This window comes from Ovis canadensis, chromosome 3, assembly GCF_042477335.2.
Source record: "Ovis canadensis isolate MfBH-ARS-UI-01 breed Bighorn chromosome 3, ARS-UI_OviCan_v2, whole genome shotgun sequence".
NCBI classification, from domain to species: Eukaryota; Metazoa; Chordata; class Mammalia; order Artiodactyla; family Bovidae; genus Ovis; species Ovis canadensis.
This window is the reverse complement of record NC_091247.1, coordinates 91,800,969-91,818,191: the sequence shown is the minus strand read 5'-3', so window position 1 is coordinate 91,818,191 and position 17,223 is coordinate 91,800,969. Positions and strand designations below refer to the sequence as shown.

At 40.4% G+C, this 17,223-nt stretch overlaps 1 protein-coding gene across 1 annotated transcript in view; it reads right to left on the bottom strand.

The window, feature by feature from the left end:
* The window catches only part of NLRC4 (NLR family CARD domain containing 4), a 47,108-nt gene extending 42,482 nt beyond the window's left edge, over nt 1-4,626 (bottom strand). The window contains exon 1 of the mRNA XM_069583617.1: nt 4,359-4,626. The gene's annotated coding sequence lies outside the window, so the exon portion shown is untranslated. The remainder of the gene's footprint in view (nt 1-4,358) is intronic.
* Nucleotides 4,627-17,223: the final 12,597 nt, after the last annotated feature.

The window sequence follows — 17,223 nt, the reverse complement described above, 5'->3', positions numbered from 1 at the left end:
GGAGGTGATGGAATTGCAGTTGAACTATTTCAAATCCTGAAAGATGATGCTATGAAAGTGCTGCACTCAGTATGCCGGCAAATTTGGAAATCTCAGCAGTGGCCACAGGACTGGAAAAGGTCAGTTTTCATTCCAAACCCAAAGAAAGGCAATGCCAAAGAATGCTCAAACTACTGCACAATTGCACTCATCTCACATGCTAGCAAAGAAATGCTCAAAATTCTCCAAGCCAGGCTTTAGCAATATGTGAACCGTGAACTTCCAGATGTTCAAGCTGGTTTTAGAAAAGGCAGAGGAACCAGAGATCAAACTGCCACATCCATTGGATCATCGAAAAAGCAAGAGAGTTCCAGAAAAACATCTATTTCTGCTTTATTTACTATGTCTAAGCCTTTGACCGTATGGATCACAACAAACTGTGGAAAATTATTAAAGAGATGGTAATATCAGACCACCTGACCTGCCTATTGAGAAACCTATATGCAGGTCAGGAAGCAACAATTAGAACTGAACATGGAACAACAGACTGGTTCCAAATAGGAAAAGGAGTACGTCAAGGCTGTATATTGTCACCCTGCTTATTTAACTTATATGCAGAGTACATCATGAGAAACGCTGGGCTGGAAGAAGCACAAGCTGGAATCAAGATTGCCGGGAGAAATATCAATAACCTCAGATGTGCAGATGACACCACCCTTATGGCAGAAAGTGAAGAAGAACTAAAAAAGGCCTCTTGATGAAAGTGAAAGAGGAGAGTGAAAAAGTTGGCTTAAAGCTCAACTAAGAAAGTTAGAAAACTAAGATCATGGCATCCGGTCCCATCACTTCATGGCAAATAGATGGGGAAACAGTGGATACAGTAGGAGACTTTATATTCTTGGGCTCCAAAATCACTACAGATGGTGACTGCAGCCATGAAATTAAAAGATGCTTGCTCCTTGAAAAGTTATGACCAACCTAGATAGCATATTAAAAAGCAGAGCCATTACTTTGCCAACAAAGGTCCGTCTAGTCAAGGCTATGGTTTTTCCAGTAGTCATGTATGGTTGTGAGAGTTGGACTGTGAAGAAGGCTGAGCGCCAAAGAACTGCTGCTTTTGAACTATGGTGTTGGAGAAGACTTGAGAGTCCCTTGGACTGCAAGGAGATCCAACCAGTCCATCCTAAAGGAAATTAGTCCTGAATATTCATTGGAAGGACTGATGTTGAACCTGAAACTCCAACACTTTGGCCACCTAATGTGAAGAGCTGACTCTTTTGAAAAGACCCTGATGCTGGGAAAGATTGAAGGTGGGAGGATAAGGGGAAGACAGAGGATGAGATGGTTGGATGGCATCACTGACTCAATGGACATGGGTTTGGGCAGACTCTGGGAGTTGGTGATGGATAGGGAGGCCTGGCATGCTGGGGTTCATGGGGTCGCAAAGAGTCGGACACTACTGAGTGACTGTACTGAACTGATATCAACTGAAGTGTATTACGATTAATATAATTTAAAAAGTGAAATAAAATTTAAACTATCAGAATGCTGTAACTATTCTATATTTTTTCATCAAAGTTTTATTTCAGTTATTTATATATCCTGGCACTGGGTAGTGATGTCTTACTTATTGTGAACTGAAGTCAATAAGAGTTTGAAGGTCAGTAGGGCTTCCATCAGAGAAGGCAATGGCAACCCACTTCAGTACTCTTGCCTGGAAAATCCCATGGATGGAGGAACCTGGTAGGCTGCAGTCCATGGGGTCGCAAAGAGTCAGACAAGACTGAGCGAATTTGCTTTCACTTTTCACTTTCACGCATTGGAGCAGGAAATGGCAACCCATTCCAGTGTTCTTGCCTGGAGAATCCCAGGGATGGCGGAGCCTGGTAGGCTGCCATCTATGGGGTTGCACAGAATCAGACATGACTGAAGCGACTTAGCAGCAGCAGCAGCAGCAGCAGCAGCAGGGCTTTCATGGAGGAATATTTAATTCTGCCTGGAGGGGGTAAGTTTTGAATATTCTTAAATGAAACCAAAGTTACCAGGCTATAAAGGGGAAAGGCTATTTCTAGGCAGAGGAAACTGCACAGGGTAAGAACTATGGGGAAAGGAGCCTGAAAACAAGGATTGGGACAACTCCTGAGTGTGAGCAAGGGCCTACTTTGTATTTTGATGCCTGGATTGAGGTAAATTCCAGCTCTAGCACCAACAGGCTGGGAATCCTCAATCAAGGGATAGTGACTGGTACACAGAAAGGATAACAGCTGCTAGAGTTTCTTCCTTCCCTTCCTACACGGCCCTTGATAGGTCAGACTTCCGCTGAATGAGTCAGAGTTTAAGTGAGAACAGAAAAAAGAGGAAGAAGATAGAGGAAGGAGCCAAAAAGTTCTTTATATTCACATATAAACAGAATAAACTGGACCCAAAGTTAGCCATCTAGTCACCTTGTCCGCAAAAGTGATTAAAACTTTACGTGGATCATCAGGCAGGAATCTCAGCTGATTTTAAAGATGTTAAAAATTCATATTCAGTTTGGGTACTGGAGAGTCTTCCTACCCACAGAGAAGTCTGTGACTAGATTAGAAAACCTAGTCAGACTATTGACCTGTTACTTATTTCTCTCAAGAATAAATGCTGCCTATAGTCCAAAGCTCAGGTCATCCACTCTGTTACCTACTGGCATAAAGAACAAGACTGCAACCAGCTGGCTCCCTTGGGCCCTGACTATGGCTCTGAACCCCCAGCCCTCAACCTGAAGCAAAATGTCCAGAGAATAAGTGAATTACATAGAAGAAGTCCTTTTTCCTATATTTGTGCTTTGGAAAATAATATTTAGACTAATTCTAAAAATAGATATTTTCTTCAGAATGGTTACATGAGTTCCTTAGAGAACTGAGTTTCATCAGGACCCATAAAACTCATGTCTATGGAGCATTCTACAGTCTATGGATAAAATTAGAAAACAGCTGTTAGGACTTCCCTGGTGGTACAGTGAATTGAAAACTGCCTGCTAATACAGGAGACATGGGTTCGATCCCTGATCCAGGAAGATTCCACATGCCGTAGAGCAGCTAAGCCACAACTACTGAGCCTGTGCTCCAGAGCCTGGGAGCCGCAGCTCCGGAGCCCGTGTGCTTCAGCTGCTGAAGCCTGAGAGCCGTAGAGCCTGCGCTCTGCAGCAAGAGCAGCCTTAGCAATGAGAAGCCAGCGGAGCACAGCCGGAGAGTAGCCCCCATGCACCGCAAACAGGGAAAAGCCCAGGCAGCCACGAAGACCCAGCATAGTCATTAACAAATCAAGAAGATTAAACAGAAAAGCAGCGGGGACAGAGATGATCAGTGGGTATTATCTTTCTCCCTTTCGAGTAAAAAGGCTGTAGTCTAGAATGTACTTAGATCTCCATTAGACTCCAGCAATCTCATAGATTATTGTTACTGTTAATGCTACAGGCTTAATTGTGTTCACCCCACTCCCTGAAATCCATATGTTGAAGCTCTAATCTTCCTGGTGTCCTTATAAGAAGAGTAGATTTGGACACACAAAGAGAGACCTGAGAGATGCATGCCCCAAGGAGAGATCATGGGAGGACACAGGGAGAAGGAAGCCATCCGCAAGTTAAGAGAGCAGCCTTAGAAGCCAGACCTGCTGGCATTCTGTCTACCTTGGACTTCCGGCCTCCAGGATTGTGAGAAAGTAACTTTCTGTTTAAGTCACCCGGTCTGTGGTATTTGGTTATGGCAGCCAGAGCAGGCTAACACAATTAGTATTATAGAAGGTCACTGAACTGTTAAGGGAACAGTGGCAGAAAATGGGGTCCTATCCCATCTTTAGACAATCATTGCATAATCTGCAGCAAGTCACTTGATGTCTCTCTGCATTTTCCACCTCTCTCCTCCAGTGTCATAAGGATTGACTGAGATAAAGTCTGTAAAGACCCTATCAATAACAGGGGTCCTCTAAGCATCCTTCACTTCTCTGTCTAGATTGCAGCCTTCTCCTAATTCAGGGGAGTGCATGGACTGAGCAGTGCCCCCACGGCTTTTCAGCTCTGAACTTTTGCAACTCTAACAGAAATCTCATGACCCAAAGTATTTTCAAAGTCCTTCCCCTCACTTTGTCTCACAGTAAACACAAACGCACCCCTCTGACTTAACGTTAGTTTAAACCTCAGTTTTGAAAAACTGGATGAAATCCCAGCAGACCAGACTCATGACTCCTAAAGTCTCCCGGCTTGCAAATCCAACCAGTCATGCAACATTGCCCTCTTTAGAGTTAAGGCTTCATACCCACCAAAACCAAATTTTAAATGAATGTAAATCCAAATGTCAATATTTGGTTCCAAAACCCACTTAATACCCCATTCTCTGTCCCCACAGTACCTGGCTGAGCATCCGGTTGCCCTCTTCTTGATGGATCAAAAGACACTTATGAAATAAAAGTTTCTCGTCGTGTGGCTAAAAATGAAAAGAAAATTTCTTTTTGTTTGCTTTCTGTTTCATCACAAAATCCAGTATTCTTGTAGGTCTGAAGTGTCTCCATTTCCAGCAGGGGATTGTAAGAGAAGGGCAAATACCGACAAGTTCCTCTTTTTCTTCAAAGCATAATAAGGATGGTTTGGACACAGTATGAACTTCCAGTTCAAAAAGAGAAGATGAGCGTAAGTACAAGTGAAATGAGTGTAAAAGATGCAAAGCTGGAAATTCACATCAGGAAAGGATTACTCATTTTTTCCCTGTTTATTCACAAAATGTGAGTCCTGTTGCTGTTAGTTTATTATTCTATAGCTTAAAATGAAAACAATGTGCTTTGAACATTTAATGTACATTAGTTTTTATTGTTAACCAGGACAGAAAGCAAGAGAAATGAAATGAGCTGATTTAGTTAATTAAAGTTTATTGCTACCACAGCCAAAGTCATCCTTATCATCTATATCTTGGGTCCCAGAGTGCATGTGTGCTAAGTCGCTTCGGTTGTGTCCAACTCTGTGTGACCCCCATGGACTGCAGCCTGCCAGGCTCCTCTGTCCATAGGATTCTCCAGGCAAGAATACTGGAGTGGGTTTCTATGCCCACCTCCAGGGGATCTTCCTGACCCAGGGATCGAGCCCGTGTCTCTTATGTCTCCTGCATTGGCAGGTGGCTTCTTTACCACCAGCGCCACCTGAGAAACCCTCGGATTCCAGGGGACTTTAGCAAATGCATACTCTTTGTCACCAGAGTCCTGAGCAAGATTAACACAGAGCAAATGGACCACCACTGTTGATCCACCCCATGATGGTATTCAGGGCATCCTCCTGACTTTGAAGAGCCACTGGCTCCCACTTGTACATACACATTTAGAGCTTGTAGCCACAAGCTCCAGGGAGGAGGTTTACCCCAGGCTTCAGGAATAGGGAAACTTCCCCAGCAGCTGTCTTTAGAATGCCGTTCTTGCATACTGTTTCCCCTACCTTGGCGCAATCAGGAACTTTTTATGTTACAAAACTTATTTCAAAAAGAGCTTTCTGACATTAACTTATCTGATATAGAGGGATATTGAAGTTTTACCCTAAATAAATTCAACATTCTTGATTTTCTATGGGATTAACAACAGTGTTTCCCAACTTGTGAGAAGGGTTTCTCTGAAGTGAGACCAGGGGCTGTGCTATCAGCCTGGATTTTTGAACTTTTAATGAAATCCATATGTAAATGTATGTTCACAGAGAAAAACTATAAAGATAAGCACCAACAATATTAACAGTACTTATCTCTCGGGGATAATTTTAAATTTCCTTCTTTTATCCATATATTCTGATTTTCTTTAACAGACACCTATTACTTTTATAATAACAAATGGTGTAAAACAGAATAGAAAGAGGGAATGTGGAAATGTGATTGTAGTGGGCCATCCAAATATTAATGTATCAAGTCTTAATCCCTGGAATCTGTAAATGTTGTATCTTTGTAGGTATGGTTAAGGCTCCTGAGATGGGGGGATAACCCTGGATTATCTGCGTAAGCATTAAACGCAATAAAAAAGTGTCCACATAAAAGAGAGGCAGAAGGAGATTCAAAACAGACAGAAAAGGAAAAGACAGTGTGACTATGGAGACAGCGATTGGACCGGCTGTGAGCCAAGGAATGCTGGCAGCCACCTGAAGCTGCTGCTGCTGCTGCTGCTGCTAAGTCGCTTCAGTCGTGTCCGACTCTATGCGACCCCATAGACGGCACTCCACCAGGCTCCCCCGTCCCTGGGATTCTCCAGCCAAGAACACTGGAGTGGGTTGCCATTGCCTTCTCCAATGCATGAAAGTGAAAAATGAAAGTGAAGTCGCTCAGTCGTGTCTGACTCTTAGTGACCCCATGGACTGCTGCCTTCCAGGCTCCTCCATCCATGGGATTTTCCAGGCAAGAGTACTGGAGTGGGGGGCCATCGCCTTCTCCGACCTGAAGCTAGAGGAGGCAAAAAAATGAATTTTCCTCTAGAGCCTCTGGAGGGAGTGTGGTCCTGCTGACAACTTTGTATCAGCCCAGTGATGCCAATTTGGGACATCTGGCCTCCAGAGTGTGAGAGAGTAAATTTCTGTTGTTTTGAGCCACCTAGCATGTGGTATTTTGTTACAGCAGCTATAGGAGACTGATGCTGTAGTGTATCATGATAAAATGAGCAAAATGAGCAAAACCACCTTCATTCAAGCACATCCTCTATATGGCCTCATCACTTTCCTTTGCAAACAGATTTGCAGTCAGGTGTTTTCAATATATTTAGAATGGCTGCTCTGTTGTGCTCACTCAGTAGTGTTCGACTCTTTGTGACTCCAGGGACTGTAGCATGCCAGCCTCCTCTGTCCATGGAATTTTCCAGGCAAGGATACTGGAGTGGGTTGCCATTTCCTATTCCAGGGGATCTTCCCAGCCCAGAGATCAAACCCTCATCTCTTGCATCTCCTACACTGGCAGGTAAATTATTTGCCATTGTGCCACCTGGGAAGCTCAGTTTTAGAATGGATAATATACTAGAAATTTTGACATCCTGAATAAGTTCCAAGAGCTATGTCCCTTCCCCTTTTACTTTTCTTCCCAGTCTCTTCCCAACCTTTACTCTTCCGGGGAGTGTGGCAAAATGGAAATGCCCAGGGTTCTGGAGCTAAGACCTAATTTCAAGTGTGGGTTTCATCTTGCTTCTTAGCAGTAAAATGGTGGCTAGCCAGCTTGCTTCAGGATTTTTTGAACATCATCTGAGCTACTGTATCTGAAAATTCCACCTGCGTGCTATTCTGTGACTTTAAACATTTATAGATACTCATGCCTTTTACTCTCAATATAATGGAAAAGGAAAAGAAAAGTCACAATACTTTTCTCCCTGGGGGCCTGCAATTCATAATTCTAATTGTTCTAGAATTTTGCTAGTCTTCTTGCCCAGAAAGTCAGTGTGAGGGGAAGTTACTGGGCCAATTCATGTTTGGGAACTTCCTTGTATGCCTTAAAAAGGAGAATCAAAACTTCTTGACTAACTCCTTTAGGAAGTAGGGGTACATTGTGTCTATTATTCTCTGTTTTATATATATACATTAAATATTTTTTAAAAATCTATAATTCCCCATCCTTACTCCTTACAATTGGCCTAATAATTCAGATACACTAATATAAGAGAGGCTTTAGTGGGAGATGGAGAAGGAAATGGCAACCCACTCCAGTGTTCTTGCCTGGAGAATCCCAGGGACGGGGGAGCCTGGTGGGCTGTCGTCTATGGGGTCGCACAGAGTCGGACACAACTGAAGTGACTTAGCAGTTAGTGAGAGAAACTAAATGAGGGAGGACAGATTGTTGGTTTTCAAGGCAGCTGAAATCCTCCCCTAAAATTAACATTTGAAATAGCTGGAGATATTTGGCAAGAAGAAAAAAATACCGTAAGGAGGTATGATAGTTGTGTTCAGATGCCCGCAGGCAGGCATGGCATCAGGACGTGGCCTAGGGAAGAGGGAGCAGGTCTCAGATGTTTATAACAAATAAGTGCTGTTAACAAGGAATCAGAATCTCATTCAAAATGCCAAGAAGCCCAAAGATACTTCTTTAGGGTAATGTACTTCTTTAGGGTAATTGGTGATTACCTTTTACTCTCCTTGAATTTTAAAATACCCTTCCCAAATTATGAAATCCATATTCCTAAATCCTTCCCTGGTGGCTCAGCTGGTAAAGAATCTGCCTGCAATGCTGGAGACCTGGGTTTGATCCCTGGGTTGGGAAGATCCCATGGAGGAGGGAAAGTTTACCCACTCCAGTGTTCTGACCTGGAGAATTCCATGGACTGTATATGGGGCCACAAAGAGTCAGACATGACTGAGTGACATTCACTTTCACAAAGCAGAAGCCAGAAACCCTTTTTTCTTAAAAAAACAAAAATATATATATATATACATATATATATTTATGAAATAGTTTTTTCTTTCTTTGAATATTCTCCCTATTCTGTGTATGTATTTATTTATGGTTGTGCTGGGTCTTCGCTGCTGCACGCAGGTCTTCTCTAGTTGCAGTGAGCGGGGCTTCTCACTGCAGCGGCTTCTCTTGATGAACACTGGCTCTAGAACGCAAGCCCAGTAGCTGCGGCACACGGGCTTAGTTGCTCTGTGGCCTGTGGGATTTTCCCAGACCGGGGATTGAACTCATGTCTCCTGCATTGGCAGGCAGACTCCCAAACCCTGGACCACCAAGGAAGTCCTTAAAAATGTATTTATTTATCTTAATTAGAGGATAATTACTGTACAATATTGTGATGGTTTTTGCCATAGATCAATAAGAATTGACATTAGGTGTACATATGTCCCCTCCCTCTTGGACCCCCTTCCCACCTCCCTCACCTTCTCACCCCTCTAGGCTGTTATGGAGCAGCGGCTTTGGGTTCCTTGAGTCATACATCAAACTCCCACTGGCTATCTCTTTTACATATGGTAATGTATATGTTTCAATGCTATCCTCTCAACTCATCCCATCCTCACCTTCCTACACTGTCTCCAAATGTCTGCAGAAATCCTTGTTCACAGCGTTCCTTGAAGTCAGCGAGTACATACCTACCCTCAGGGTTCTGCTGATGGGAAGCCAGCATAAGACTACAGTTGGAGCGCCAAGGGGTTACAGTGTCAAAGCCATCCTGGTGAAACAGCATAGAGACATCCCTCTTGTGAAAGCAGTGGCGCAGTTGCTCCAGCTCTGTCCTGTAGAGCCTGAGTCCAGAGGTAGAGACAGTAGGGTTTCCAGGCGACCCAGCACTGAAATTACCTGTTCTTGCCTACACAGCCTCCCAGGCCTGGTTCTCTGCACCCTCCTAAAGATTCTGTTAGTCATCTGATATCTTCAAGAAATTCCTTTTCTGCTTAAACTCGCTGCAGTGGGTTCTGTTGTATTTGTCATGTAAAGTACTGTCTTGGCAACTACTTGGCATCAGTTCTCTAGGAGGTTAGCATCTGCTTTATGTGGGAAGTTGAGTTAGTTCTGATCTCTATCTAATTTATGATTCTGTGAGTTAGAGTGGTAAGGGTACGGGAAGCAGGACATCTGGGTAAATACACATGATCAGTGTCCCATAAACAATTTGCAATTACTTTTCCACTACAGGTGACTTAAAAATTGAAGCAAGAGTGTACAGAAGACAGTTGGGCCAAGGCTTAATTGATAGCCCACCCTTAGTCATAGAATAATTCCTTTAGGTAAAGCACAGCCCTAACCACTCAGTCCATTTTTACAATGGAAATATTTTGAAACGAGTCTATGATGACTCTACCTTCCTTTGTTTGATTTAGTGATGAATCTCACAGTTAACAAATTCAGGTGTGAACATATGCAAACTTTGTTTCTGTATAAATCAAGCTGCTGCTCTGATACAGCCTCCATTTCAGTTGGTGGTAGACTTCTAATCTATTCATTTTGAGATAAGTTTCTCCAGTTCAATGAACCCTCAACCTATCCAGATCTATAATTTAGTCATATTCCAACTTAAAACTCCTGTTGGTATTTTTTCCTCTCTCTCTCCTTCCTGGGCGTTATTCTAAGTTCTGCCTCCAACAGCAGTAAAGAGGATCAGAGTCCTCTCCTCCACTCATTTCCTCTGATGGAGCATGCTGCTGATGCGCTCACCTTGAGTATGGTGCTTGGCTTTTGGGTGTTTAAATTGCATTTCCTGATGTGCATTCTGTCTGGTTGCCTGATGCCAGGAGACTGCTAAAGTGTGGTTCTTTCCTCCTATTGCTCCAAGTCAGCAGTTTACATCTCAGCCTTTGAATGCATGTTTTCCACCCCTGCCTGATACACTGGCTCTCTCGCTGCTTCTCTCATTTCCTCATGGAAGGCTGAGAACTTCAGACTTCCTGAATGCTATAGGAAAGCCTCCAGAAGCTGGATGGGAGGGGCTTTCCCCCTCCCAACCACAGATGCTCTAGATTTCTGGGTCAATGGACTCAGGACCGCTGAGAAAGTTCTTGAGAGGAAAAAATGAGCAGGGTTAACTGGTTAGTATCTAAAATAATTCATCCATCAGACTTTATTGAGGGTGGTCCTAGATTAGGCTATTTATATTTGAAAAGTGAACATATTGTTTTCTGTTTTCAAAAAACTGATTCTGCAAAAGCATTTTTGTATGTAATTAATGAGATTATTACCTTTGGTTCAATGAAGAAAATACAGCAAGCACTGAATGAGATATATTTTTTACTGTTTGAAAGTAAACTTTTATCCTTATAAAATATTTTTAAATTAAAAAATAATACATATTAATTTCAGAAAATTTGGAAAACATAGAAAAGCTTAATATAGAAAAATGCAGACCTCACTCACAATAATAATCACTTGACACTTTGAGATGTTATCCTTTCAGTTATATTTTCTTATATCTTTGTGTCTATATAATATTAGGACCATATGCAAATTGGGATCATGGTAGATTGTTTTACAAACAAATTTTTTTCACTTCATAAAGAATTTTGAGATTTTCCTCCATATCATGAAATAACTCAAGATGACTCAGTGTATCATTTTATTAAATGAATGTCCCACAATTTCCTTACCCATTCTCCGGGACATTTAAATTGTGTCCAGTTTTTAATCTTTAATAAATGTCCTCAATGTGCACATTTTTTAAAATAAATTCTTTTTTCTTTTTTGGATGCACTGCATGGCTTGTGGGATCTTAGTTCCCCAACCAGGGATTGAACCCAGACCCTAGCAATGAAAGTGCCAAGTTCTAATCACTGATCCTCCAGGGAATTCCCAGAACAAATTCTAAAAAACAGAAATTTGGTGTCAAAGAAAATACACTTTTTAAAGATTTTAAAATAAAATTTGTCAAGAGAAAAATCAGATAGCTCAAATTAATGAGTTTTAGCACTTCACTATGTATGGGGAGATTCAAGAGTCTGGGTGCAATAAAATCATACTTATGATATGAATGTATGATATATATGATATATCATATGAATGAATATGAATGATACATTATACATTCATACATATGAATGTAAATATCAATTTGTCAAATTTTTTTTAGAAAAGATATATCTATGTAACTATTGAGAGATGAACCATTCAAAACCCATAACATTGGGCATTGCATTATCATTCACTTAATCTTTGCTAATCTGATTAATATAAAATGGTACCTTTGCTGTGTGTATTGTACAAAAAATCCAGGGAATATTTCTAAGTGAAGATTCCAGAAAATCTAGGATTCCTAAAAATACGCATTCTTCTAGTCTTTAATTAGAAAGCAATATTTCAGAATAATAAATCTGGCCTTTTCATTCTTAAAAATATATATATATATATAATGGTACCTCACTATTACTTGATTATGCTTTTCTTTAGATTATTAGTCGAGTTCTTTTCATTTTTGCTGACAATTCTGAGTCCTTATTTTATGAATTGTCTGTTCAAGTCCTTTGCCTCTTTCTTTATGTTTTTTTTTTTTATTGAAGTACAGTTGATTTACAGCATTGAATTGGTCCCATGGACAGAGGAGCCTGGTAGGCTGCAGTCCATGGGGTCGCTAAGAGTTGGACACGACTGAGTGTCTTCACTTTCACTTTTCACTTTCGTGCATTGGAGAAGAAAGTGGCAACCCACTCCAGTGTTCTTGCCTGGAGAATCCCAGGGACAGGGGAGCCTGGTGGGCTGCCGTCTATGGGGTTGCACAGAGTCGGACACAACTGAAGCGACTTAGCAGCAGTAGCAGCAGCAGCATTGGTTTTAGGTGTACAGCAAGATGATTTATTTATACATATATGTATATGATTATTTTTCACTATAGGTTATTATGAGATGTTGAATAGAGTTCCCTGTGCAATATAGCCTCTTTTTTACAAATCAACTGTATTGATTTACAGTTTACATACATGAAATTGTGCCCATTTAAAGTTGTTCAGCTGATGAGTTTTGATAAACACCACCATGAACACAACAGAGAACCTTTTTATCACTAAAATTTACCTCCAGCCTCTTTGTAGCTTTGGTCCTAGATAATCACCAATCTGCTTTTTGTCACTATAGATCATAATTTCTCTTATTTAGAATTTCATATGAATGGAATCATAAAGCATATACATTTTTGTGCCTGTTTTCAATCACTGAGCATAAGGCTTTGGTATTCATCCATATCCTTATGCGTATCAGTAGATCATTCCTTCTTATGCTGAGTACTACCCCATTGTATGGCTATATCACAGTTTATCCATTTATCTACTAATCTATTGATGGACATTTGGGTTGCTTCCAGTTTTAGGTTGTTATGAGTAAATCTGCTATGGAATACAATCAAATGTTACTGAGCCATAAAAAGGAAAGCATTTGAGTCAGTTCTAATGAGGTGGATGAACCTACAGCCTATTATACAGTGAAGTAAGTCAGAAAAAGAAAGAAAAATATCATATACTTACACATATATATAGAATCTAGAAAGGTGGTACCAATGAATTCATTTGCAAGGCAGCAGTGGAGAAACAAACATAGAGAACAGACTTATGGACACGGGAGGCAGAGGAGGGAGGAGAGGATGAGATGTATGGAGAGAGTAACATGGGAACTTATATTACCATATGTAAAACAGATGCCAATGGGAATTTGCTGTATGGCTCAGGAAGCTCAAACAGGGGCTCTGTATTAACGTAGAGGGGTGGGATGGGGAGGGAGATGGGAGGGAGGTTCACCCATGGCTAATTCATGTTGATGTTTGACAGAAAACAACAAATTCTATAAAGCAATTATCCTTCAAAAAATAAATTAATTTAGAAAATCTGCTATGAACATTTCCTAGAAATCTTTGCATAGACATAGGTGTTCTTTAGGTAAGTACTTAGAATTCATGGATCCCATGTTAACTATATGTTTTCAACTTTGTTAGTAACTGCTGAAGTTTGGTTTTGTGTATGAGAGTTCCACATACACATCCTCTCCAGTGCTTAGTATTATCAGTCTTTTTCTTTCTAAAAAATATGTACTTTTCTTTGGCTGTGTGGTTATTAGTTGTGGCATACAGAATCTTCACAGCAGCGCTCAGGCTTCTCTAATTTCACAGCAGCGTGCAGCCTTCTCTAATTTCGACGCACGCTCTCTAGGGCATGCGGGCTTTGTTGCCTTGCAGTGTGTAGGATCTTGTTAAGAATTCCCCAGCCAGGGATTAAACCTGTGTCTCCTGCATTGGAAGGCAAATTCTTAACCGCTGGACCACCAGGGAAGTCCCATATCAGTCTTTTTCAATGTAGCTGTCTAATGAGCCTGCAGTAGCATCTCATTGTGGTTATAGTTTACATTTCCATTGTGATTAACAATGTTGGGTACTTTTAATATGCTTATTGATCAAAAGAATATCTTCTTTGGTAAAACATCTGTTCAAATCTTTTGTCCATGTTTTCAATGACGAGCTGTAACAATTTTTTAATTATTCTAGAGGCAAATCATTTGTCAGATATATGGATTGTGAATATTTTCTCCCAGTTTGTGGTGTGTTTTTTCATTGACTTAACAAAATCTTCAACCTTTTTAACTTTTTATGAAGTTCAATTCACCATTTGTTTCTTTCATGTTTTGTGTTTTTCTGTCACATTTAAGTTTGTTACTACAAGATGGCAAAGATTCCATCTGCAATCTCAATTTTCCTTTGCCACATGACATAATGTGTTCACAGGCTGTGGGTATTAGAATGTGGACATCTTTGTTGTTGGTGGTTGTTTGGGCGCTAAGTCATGTCTGATTTTTTGAGGGGGCATTATTCTGTCTACCGCATATGTCCTTTATCAGAATGAGGAGCTACCCTTTTGTTCCTAGTTTGCTGAATATTTTTTACCATGACACATATTGAGTGTTTACTAAGTGCCAACCACTCCACTAATTGTTTTATACAGGTTATGTCATTTACCCCTCACCTATGACATGGTTATCATCCTCAATTTACAGAGGAGTAACTTCCCCAGTGTCATATAACCAACAAGTGGCAGAATAAGATTTAAACAGAAATATATTAAAACTGAAGTTCAGTCTTTTAGTAACTGCTAAAAATAAACCGGGCTTCCCTGGTGGCTCAGATGGTAAAGAATCCACCCACAATGCAGGAGACCTGGGTTCGATCCCTTGTCAGGAAGATACCCTAGAGAAGGGAATGGCAACCCACTCTACTAGTATTCTTGCTCAGAGAATTTCATGGATAGAGGAGCCTGGCGGGCTACAGTCTGTGGGGTTGCAAAAGAGTTGAACATGATTGAGCAACTAACACCACACACAAATAAACTACAGATTGGATATTAGTCATTTTCTGCACAAGGTCACTCACTTATCTTTTTACACTGCTTTTATTGAGCTATAATTCAAATACTTTGCACTTTGCTTATTTAAAGCGTACAATTCAGTAGCTTTTAGTAACTCTTAATGTTGTATACCCATTTATGCAACACACATACAGTCAATTTTAGAACATTTTCATTACACCAGAAGGAAAACCTGTGCTCTTTAGCTGTCATCCCTAACCCCTATACCCTCTAGCCTTAGCCCTACTTTCTGTCTCTAAAGACTTCCTTATTCTGGATATTTCGCATAAATGGAATCGTAATACGCACTCTTTCGTGACTGCTTTCTTCCTCTTAGTATTTTCAAGATTCATCTATGTTGTAGCATTAACTCATTACTTTTTATTACCAAATAATATTCCATTGTATGGATATACCAGTTCATCCATTCATCAACTGATAAACAGTTAGACTATTTCCACTTTTGGCTATTATGCATAATGGTGCTATAAATGTTTGTGAACAAGTTTTTGTGTGGACATAAGTTTCCATTTCTCTTGGGTATATACCTAGGAGTAAAACTGCTAAATCATACAGTACATCTATGTTTAACCATTTGAGAAATTGACGGACTGTTTTCCAAAGTAGTGGCACTATTTTCTTTAAATAATGAGAGTGGTGTTAACGATGGTTCTAATTCCTCTACATCTTCGTCAACACTTGCTATTGTCTTTTTTGTTATAGCCATCCTATGGATGAACAGTGGTATCTAAATTGGTTTTTTCATTCATTTACACTTTCATTTATTCGCCCTCTTAAAAAATAAATGAACAAGGACCTCCCTGGTGGTGGTTCAGTGGCTAAGATTTGATCTCCCAATGCAGGGGGCCTGAGTTCAATCCCTGGTCAGGGAACAAGGTCCCACAAGCCACAACTAAGAGTTCATATGCCACAACAAAGACCAGACAAATAAATAAATTATTTAAATGAGCAGATAAATAGCATAATGACATATTTGTGATAAGTTCTAGAAATAGCCAGGGTACTATCATTGGGACTAATATGGCAGTCAAGGAACCTAGGAAGGTGATATTTAAGCTGAGTTCTCAAGAATGGATGGAAGCAGCCCTGAAAATGCCAAGGAAGAACTTTCCGGAGAGAGAAGAGCAAGCACGGAGAATTGAAAAAAGTCCAGGGTGATTGACTGCAAGTGGGAGAGTACAGAGATGAGACTAGTGAGGTATGCAGGAGAAGGTAAAAGAGCTTGGATTGTGTCCTTAATACATGGGGAATCCATGAAAAGGTTCTACACTGAGAGAGGCATGATGGTGTTCTTGTTTAAAAAGATCACTTTAGCTGCTGCATTGTAAAACCAGTTAAGACGTGTTCACAGATTTCCATGTGAGAGATAACAGTAACTTGAATAAGAGTGGCAGTAGTGAAGATGAACAGAATTTCTTCCAAGCTCTATTTGAGATGTAGAACAAGCAAGACCGGATGGGACCTGAGGGGTGAGTGAAAGGGAGGAGTCAATAATGACATTCAAGTTTCTGGCTTCAGTGAATGAAAGTGTCATTTACCAAGATAAAAATGAGTTAACAGTGGTACGTACTGGCTCCAAACATGCTTAAATGAATCTTGAAAACTTTCAATTCATTTTTTCTGGATTATTGTCCATTCAAGTGGATAAACATATGCTTCCTAGGTTATAAATATAACAATTGACTGAGGTCTGGTGGCTCAGACGGTAAAGCATCTGCCTACAATGCAGGAAACCTGGGTTCAACCCACTCTAGTACTTTTGCCTGGAAAATCCAATGGACAGAGGATCCTGGTAGGCTATAGTCCATGCGGTCGCAAAGAGTCAGACATGACCGAGCAAGTTCACTGCACTTTGGATTTATTTGCCTTTATGCTACAGTCTGTTGTATTACATTCTTTTCTCACTGGTATTAGTTCCAAATAGAAAACATTCCCTTCCATTCACATCTAAAGTGTCTCTTCGACCCACTCTTTAGATTCTAATTTCCAATCAACCTGAAGTATCATAATTTAATTGAAATCATTAAGATGATAGTTTCAGGACTTCCTTGGTGGTCCAGTGCTTAAGACTCCACACTTACACTGCAGGGGGCATAGGTTTAATCCTTGGTTAGACCTAAAATCCCTCATGCTGTGTGGTGTGGTCAAAAAAAGAAAGACAATTGAAACCAAAAAATGCTATATCCAGCAAATTGGCATGTTTTTAAAAATAATTATGTCCAGTATTAATAACAAGGATGAGGGAAGGGAAAGTCTTATACTGTGTCAATGGAGGTATAATTTGTTACTATCTCTTGGAAGACAGTTTACAAATATGGATTTTAAAACCTCAGACATTCATACTCTTTGATCTGAGTTATTCTTTTTAAAAATATAGCCTAAGGAAACATTCATAAATATGTATTAATACAGAAGTACAGCTATAAGTTTGTCTATCATGGTGCTGTTTTATCATTATG